Here is an 8,653-nt window from a genome sequence, read left to right as displayed (position 1 = left end):
GACATTACATTCTTTTACACTAGTGATCTACACCCCTTTAATCTCTCGGTGTAGTGTAGTTTTATATTGATACCTGTGATGCAAATAAACCGAGTGGGTCAGGTTGGGAAACCTGGTGAGTACATAGGGTTTTCAACCCATAATAATATAATTATGTTTAATCATTAAACAATCAACCCAATTAGTCATCCCCATTATCTTCTTTATTTCTTAAGGATCTACCCTAAGAATCATTTATCATTCACTCATTCAGTCCTAAGGATTGTCCTGCTCCTGATCCCAAAATTGCAATTTAGCCCTTAGGCTTCTCATGGATTCACCAATCTATCTTCATGGACTATAAATGACAAATATTGGGATGTTACAACTCTCCCCCACTTGAACTAGGCTTCGTCCTCGAAGACTGTTGCGGCGAACAATTCAAGATAATGCTCCCGCATCTTGGACTACGGCTCCCAAGTCTACTCGGATCCTTTCCGATGTTGTCACTGGTCTCCCTAAATAGTTCAGGTTCTTGCCATTTCGATCTATAAACCTGTTGGATTAGGTGTCTAAGCCCATAACTATTATTGTTATGTACTTGACCCGAGAGTAGCATGGTCCATTTGGGTTGCATGACATCGAAACAATTTGGATAGACTTTTGTGAGAAGAGGATATTTATGATTTATTAATATATTATAAGTTCTAATATATTAATATGAAATCATATCATTTAATTAGTATTGATCAAGAATTAGTTTGGAATTAATTTTGTGATCAAAAGAGACTAATTAAATAAATGGGGATTGATTTGGTAAATCATTCATTCTTATAAAGTGGGCTTATGATCCATAGTTCTTCATGTTGGGCTAAACCCATGTGGTGACCCATGGATACTCTATGGAGGTTAAAAGCCATGGATCATGAGGAATGTGGAGAGTCATGAGTTATATGGTGTAACCCTAATGTGCACACTATAAAAGAAACCCTAAGGCTCATGAAATTGGCACTAGTGGATACACAACAGGGCTAGCCGATTTTGGTGCAATATATTCTTCTCTCAAGTTATTCCAATTGTTGGTGGTGTTGTGTGATTCCATTTGAGGTGCAACACTTGGGGCACTAAGTTCTTAAAGGTCCAAGGCTTCTAACTACAACAAAAAGTATCTCTTCTAACTTGTTTTATTACTCAAGTATCAATGTTTTGTATGCTACTTAGGGTAATATCTTGGAAAGTTCAAGTTTGCATGTATAATAGAGAAAACATAGATCCAAGGTATTTAGGGTTGCATGTACACCTTAGGAGTGTTAGAATGCTCAAAACCCAACAGTGGTATCAGAGCCTAGGCTTGCTTTCCATTATACTTGATGCTACTTGTTTTTCCAAAGTTGAAATTCTGCCATTTTCGCATCTGACTGCTCACCACGACATGGCAACTATTATCACAACGTGGTGATGCACCTGGTTGTAGAATTTCGAGTTTTGGCTAAAAATTGTATTAGGATCATTACTCTAAACTGTTTTGGAACTATGAAACCTGTTTTTTTTATATAGTAATGATCATGCTTGTCCAATTAGAAGATAATTGTCAAAGTTTCATGTTTTATATTAACTTCATATGATTCTTGAAAATTGTTGATAAATTATGCATGCTTATGAGTTTTGTTAGATCATAGAAATTATTTGTCATGCTTGTTAGTTTAATTGGTGATCTAAATTCTTTTTAATGGTGTAACACCGAGATTTTTCAAACTAAAAATTTCATTTAAACTCATATAAATTCTCATAACACCTTTTATTAAAATCTCATTTGCTCTTTAAGTTACAAACATAACTCCATATTCAATTAAATAATACTCCAGGATCCTCAAAACATAACTCTTTCTCTGGTGTGTACGATCGAGCCGGTGCCGTCCTGTGATCCTGAGAAAAACCTGCAACACATATCACATAACACTGTAAGCATGAAGCTTAGTGAGTTCCCCAAAATACCACTCTAACACATATTAGCCACTCGAGGCTATAACTCTGTGGACCCTCTAGTCCTAACTCTGTGGACCCTCTGGTCCTAACTCTGTGAACTCAGAAACATGCACATCATAAATCACATAGAAATATAGCAGTACAACATATAACATACATAACATACAAGATACTCTGTCACATAACTCTGGTTACCTACTCAAGGTAAAGTATAGTGAGAAGACTCACCTCGGGTATCTCGGATGATCTCGCACACGAGTCTACTAATCTAGCCCCCGTCTAATCACATACAAAATATCCTCAACAAGTAATGGCTCTCAAAGGCTAGATTAAACCCCCTTCTATGATCCCTCGGAAGGGTAAAAGACCATTTTAGCCCTCCTTGACTCAAAAGTCCAACTGTTGACCGAAACCCTAAAAGTCAACGAAAGTCAACGGTCACAGTTGACCCTACTCACCGAGTGCACTAAGGTGACTCGGCGAGTACACGCCTGCCCTCTTCGTCCCTGGTCCTCTCTTGACTCACTGAGTCAACCCTATACTCCACGGGTCGTCACAGATCGCGAGTCGCCGGGCAACCCGACTCAACTCGTCGAGTCCTCTCATGGACTCGGCGAGTACATTCCATGCTCACACTCAAACGACCTTCTGAGGTCAGATCTGTTCCTCTAACCCATAGATCTGGCCTTTCCAACTACTATAATCACGTAAAGTGTCGATCTTGATGCACATGCAACATCTATATGACCATATATGATGATTTAGCCCCAAATACCTTAACCTAAGGCCATGAACTCTATTGTTCTTCATAAAGCTTGATGAACAAGGCTCTCTGGACCTCTATGGATCTAGATCCAAAGCCTTATCACTAGAAAGGGCTATTTGGACATCAAATCAATCTAGAAAAGGGCTCAAAAAACCCTAAATCCACATATTCTTCATAAAACAAAAGAAGGGTCGAAGTAATACCTAAAATGAAATGATCTTAGCTTCAAATCCTCAGAATAGCAACCTCCTTTGCTTTCTCTTGGCTAGGACCTCCTTCTTCTTGCTAAACAACACTTCAATGGTCAAGAATGGTTTCCTTTCTCTCTCAAAACGCTCCAGCACTCTAGGGTTTCTCTTTATGGACTGGTGACCTCAAATGACGGCCATAAGGGCCTTTAAATAGGTCCCAAACCCGAGAAATTAGGGTTTCATTAAACAGCATGGACTCGCCGAGTCCACGTATGGACTCGCCGAGTCCAGTCATTAATCCAGTCCAACAATGCGCGGCTCTACTCGGCGAGTCTAAGCGCCTACTCACCGAGTCCCTCTCCAAAACTCAATATAAATACATAAATTAAGATACCTGGGAATCCGGATGTTACAATTCTCCCCCACTAGAATCAGACTTCGCCCTCGAAGTCTCACTCCACAAACAACTCCGGATGCTCCTCACGCATCTCTAACTCCGGCTCCCAGGTCATCTCGGAAGCCTTCCGATGTTGCCACTGGACCTGAACCAATGGCACTTCCTTGTTTCTCAAAGTCTTAATCCTTCTATCCCGAATCGCGATCAGCCTCTCAACATAGTTCAGGCTCGCATCCACCTGAATGTCCTCTAATGGAACCACTGCCATCTCATCAGCGATACACTTCCTCAACTGAGACACGTGGAAGGTATCATGAATCTGGTTCAACTCCATAGGTACCTCTAACCGATAAGCTACCTTGCCCACTCTCGCGGTGACCCTGAACGGACCGATGTACCGGGGCCCCAGCTTGCCCCTCTTCCTGAATTGGATCACTCCTTTCCAAGGAGATACTTTCAGGAGTACGAAGTCCCCCACCTGGAACTCCAGCTCGGATCGTCGTCGATCCGCATAACTCTTCTGACGACTCTGAGCCGTCAGTAGTCTCTGTTTAACCTGCTGTATCTGCTCTATCATCTGCAGCACTATCTCAGTGCTACCCATCACACGCTGTCCTACCTTTCCCCAGCAAACGGGAGTCCGACACCTCCTCCCATACAACAGCTCAAAGGGTGGCATACCAATGCTCGAATGATGGCTGTTGTTATAGGAAAACTCAGCCAAGGGTAAATACGTGTCCCAACTGGAGATCGACTCAACCCCGACCTCTATCATCTAATGCTCATCGTTGGACCCTTCGGTCCGGTCTATATCGTTGGACCCTTCGGTCTGGTCTATTCAACACACCACCAGGACTCAACTCAACTCACGAGTTTGGTCCGACCCGTAGTTGGAATCGCTCGTTCCAATGACCCATTCAACTTATAGCTTGTGACCCGCAACCCATGCGTACTTCACTTATCCAATCCCTTCGGATTGGATGTCTACACTTACTTAGGATATAATGATTCCCAATCATTGAGGAGACCCCGGTCTCACCCCTGGTCCAACCACCAGGCTCCCAAAACTCATGCGTAGGGCTTTTCAAGCCTAAAACCCTCCGGTGTCATACTCTGATCAAGAAGGCTTCCTCATAACAACTCCTCGCTAACTAGTGCATATTACCGCTCCCCATAACATCAACACAACCTCCCACTGACTAGTGAGTACTACGGCTCCCCGTAGCATCACAATGCCCTGTTCTGACTAGTGAGTACTACGGCTCCCCGTAGCATCACGACACCCTCTCTCTGACTGGTGAGTACTACGGCTCCCCGTAGCATCACAACACCCTCTCTCTGACTGGTGAGTACTACGGCTCCCCGTAGCATCACACCAACCTCTGAGTACTACGGCTTCCCGTAGTACCATAACACTCTCGCTCTGACTGGTGAGTACTACGGCTCCCCGTAGCATCACAACAACCTCTAAGTACTACGGCTTCCCGTAGTATCACAACACTCTCTCTCTGACTGGTGAGTACTACGGCTCCCCGTAGCATCACAACACCCTTCCCCAGCAGCTCCTGAAGCTGCGAGGATAACTACTACGTCTCTGGCGGTGCAAGGTGATAAGGCGCCTTGGAGATAGGCGCTGCCCCTGGAACCAACTCAATGCGAAACTCTACTTGCCTCTCGGAAGGCACACCCGACAACTCCTCGGGAAAACATCTGGGAACTCACGCACTATCGGAACGTCATCCATAGAATTTGGCCTCCCAGCGGCCTCTTGTGTGTCCATCACATAGGTCACATACCCGCTGCAGCCTTGCTGCAATCTCTGTCTCGCTCTGTCGGCTGAACAAAACGCCGATCCACATCGGGTACCCTCGCCGTACTCCGTAAGTACTCCCCCACTGGTGTCTCGTATCGTCACCCACTGTCGCTCGCAGTCTATGACAGCCCCTAATCGGCTCAACCAATCCATGCCCCTCATAACCCATACATCCACCATCGCTATCAGGACCAGATCTATCGGGAACTCAACACCGAAGATCTCGAGCATACATCCCCGAATCACCTCCGTAGCATACTCCGCTCGCTCGTCAGCTATGGAAACTCGTAGAGGTCGACTCAACGCCTATCGTCGGCTACTGATGTGTCGACCAAACGCTATTGACACAAATGATCGACTCGATCCCGAGTCAAATATCACTAAAGCAGGTACATAACCCATAGAAAAGTACCAGTTCCAACATCGGGCGATGCGCGGACCTCCTCCGCTGTCAACTGGAAGGCTCTCCCACGAGCCTTCGGTGCCTCGACATTCGCTGGCCGAACCTCGGTAACTCTAACAGCAGGTGCGGATTTCTCGAATAAGATACTCGGTTCTTCCCCGCTTAGGGTTCGAACCATCACCAATTAGTGCACCAACGCTCTATCCCACAGACTGTCTCCACCAGTAACATTGCACCTAATTTTGCAAGGTGCTACGCAACGCTTGATGATCTCTCTGACAAGGATTAAACAACTCCAAATACAGGATCTCATATGCAACCTTCAGAACTTACCATCGTGACTGCCCCTAGTCATTCGGGATCTCACACTATACCCTCACCGGACCTCCCAACAGTCTAGTGTTATCACTAACCCTGGATCTGGAAATAATGAACCATCATACTCCTCATCCTTGACTCCTTGCCCAACGTTCCAACATGCCCCTTATCATAAGAGCAGAAACCACATTTCCACTCCTTATACCTCTCAAGAACAATAGGAGTCACTGCCCTGATATACCCCTCTTGATCACCCAACACTGCAGCTAACACCTGCCCTATTATACTCAAATAGGGTGTATCCTGATCCTTGACCGTTTCAGTCTCCACTGTCAGCCTGCTCAAGCTATACCATTCCATCGCGACAGACCCGCTGCCGGATACTCTGATTGAAAAGTCACCATCAGTGTGATTCCACAGGGTTCATCCCAACTCAGAAACCGAAATCTCAACACCCCTTACGTCTCCCACAAAAACGGAAATAGCACCACTCGGGTCACGGAAAGTGACATATCTACTATCGGCCAGCTCTCCAGCTCAGACCGTACCCCTCCATATTGCACCGTCCCTACTCATCTCTGAGTCTTGCGACTCCACTGGCATATCACCAACAATCCCTTGGAGCTAACTCGGTTTCCCTATCAAGGGATGCTCCACTAAAACTCGTTCTCCCTGGCCTTCTGGGCTTATACTCATTCACATCCGACCTTGGTCTAGATAATCGCTGCGGTATAACTGGCAAGGCCAGAAGCACTGACCGCCACATTTCATGGTACTCGAACCATGTCCTCTCTGCTCAACCCGCCTCAAATCATGGTACTCGAACCACGAAATCACCTCTCGATCTGCCACCAATCATGGTACTCGATCCATGACATCACCTCTCGATCTGTTACCAATCATGGTACTCGAACCATGGCATCACCTCTCGACATGTTATCAATCATGGTACTCGAACCATGACATCACCTCTCGATCTGTCACCAAGCATGGTACTCGAACCATGACATCACCTCTCAATCTGCCATCAATCATGGTACTCGAACCATGACATCACTCCTCAATCTGCTCCGATATATGGTAATCGAACCATAACATCACTCTTCAATCTGTTCCGATGTGTGGTACTCGAACCATAACATCACTCCTCAATCTGCTCCGATGTAAGGTACTCGAACCATAACATCACTCCTCAATCTGCTCTGATGTATGGTAATCGAACCATAACATCACTCCTCAATCTGCTCCGATGTAAGGTACTCGAACCATAACATCACTCCTCAATCTGCTCCGATGTATGGTAATCGAACCATAACATCACTCCTCAATCTGCTCCGATGTATGGCACTCGAACCATAACATCACTCCTCAATCTGCTACTTAGAACCTTCAGAATACTCCCTGTATTTAGTATGGGTCCTCTGCTTTCGGTAGTACGGGGCCATACTACCTGCCACATCTACCCATACTTTCCACACGGACCATCCTAGAGTTCCTAAGTAGCTACTCAACCTTCTCGTTCACCAATTCCGTCCCACGTGCTCGCTCCTCAGTGAAATACTCTACCCTGTCAGCGTACTCATCTGACTAAGGTTTCTCCCTAGGCTCTTCCTAGATTCCCACTCTTCTCCGCCATCAGCTGCTGAAGAACTCCTAATGATGCCAACCATCTACCTCCTGAATATCGTCATATTCACTCAGTACCTGGCTCCCATCATCGAGGGTCCCACAAAGCACAAAGCAAGCAGCATTCGGGCATCGACTAATACATAGAACTCACTCTAGGTGATAACTCCACTTGATCTGCTCCTTCTCATAGATATCACCGAACTCTACAACTCTACCCCTCACGGGTTCTAACTATTCTCTCGATAAGCTCCGCAATACTCATCTAGGCATCTCTCCTAGATTACTCCTCTACTCGAATCCCTCTCTATTTGGGATTCCTGCTGCATACTCTTACTCAACATATACTCGAAAGCACAACTCGGATAACCACAAATCTTAGGCTAAGGCATCACAAATCAGGCCACTCTAGTCCTAAAATATGAAATGCCTAGCCTATCTCTAGCATACATAATATCTCATAAACATTTCATAACACAAAGTAAGGGTATTTTGGGAAATCACCGTTCGGGCTCTGGCTGATTGTATACACTGCTCTTTCGCGTTTTCGCTTTGAAACTCTTATTCACTTTAGAAAAATCATTTCTTTGAAATTTTTTCTCAAATCCTCAGTTTGAGTCCAGATTTACCCGAAGGCGCATCCGAATCCCTCAAACCAAGGCTCTGATACCAACTTGTAACACCGAGATTTTTCAAACTAAAAATTTCATTTAAACTCATATAAATTCTCATAACACCTTTTATTAAAATCTCATTTGCTCTTTAAGTTACAAACATAACTCCATATTCAATTAAATAATACTCCAGGATCCTCAAAACATAACTCTTTCTCTGGTGTGTACAATCGAGTCGGTGCCGTCCTGTGATCCTGAGAAAAACCTGCAACACATATCACATAACACTGTAAGCATGAAGCTTAGTGAGTTCCCCAAAATACCACTCTAACACATATTAGCCACTCGAGGCTATAACTCTGTGGACCCTCTGGTCCTAACTCTGTGGACCCTCTGGTCCTAACTCTGTGAACTCATAAACATGCACAACATAAATCACATAGAAATATAGCAGTGCAACATATAACATACATAACATACAAGATACTCTGTCACATAACTCTGGTTACCTACTCAAGGTAAAGTATAGTGAGAAGACTCACCTCGGGTATCTCGGATGA

The sequence above is a fragment of the Lactuca virosa genome, chromosome 2 (assembly GCF_052849685.1).
Source record: "Lactuca virosa cultivar CGN04683 chromosome 2, Lactuca_virosa_CGN04683_v6, whole genome shotgun sequence".
Lineage (NCBI taxonomy): Eukaryota > Viridiplantae > Streptophyta > Magnoliopsida > Asterales > Asteraceae > Lactuca > Lactuca virosa.
The sequence above is the reverse complement of the archived record's forward strand: the minus strand, read 5'-3'. Positions refer to the sequence as shown.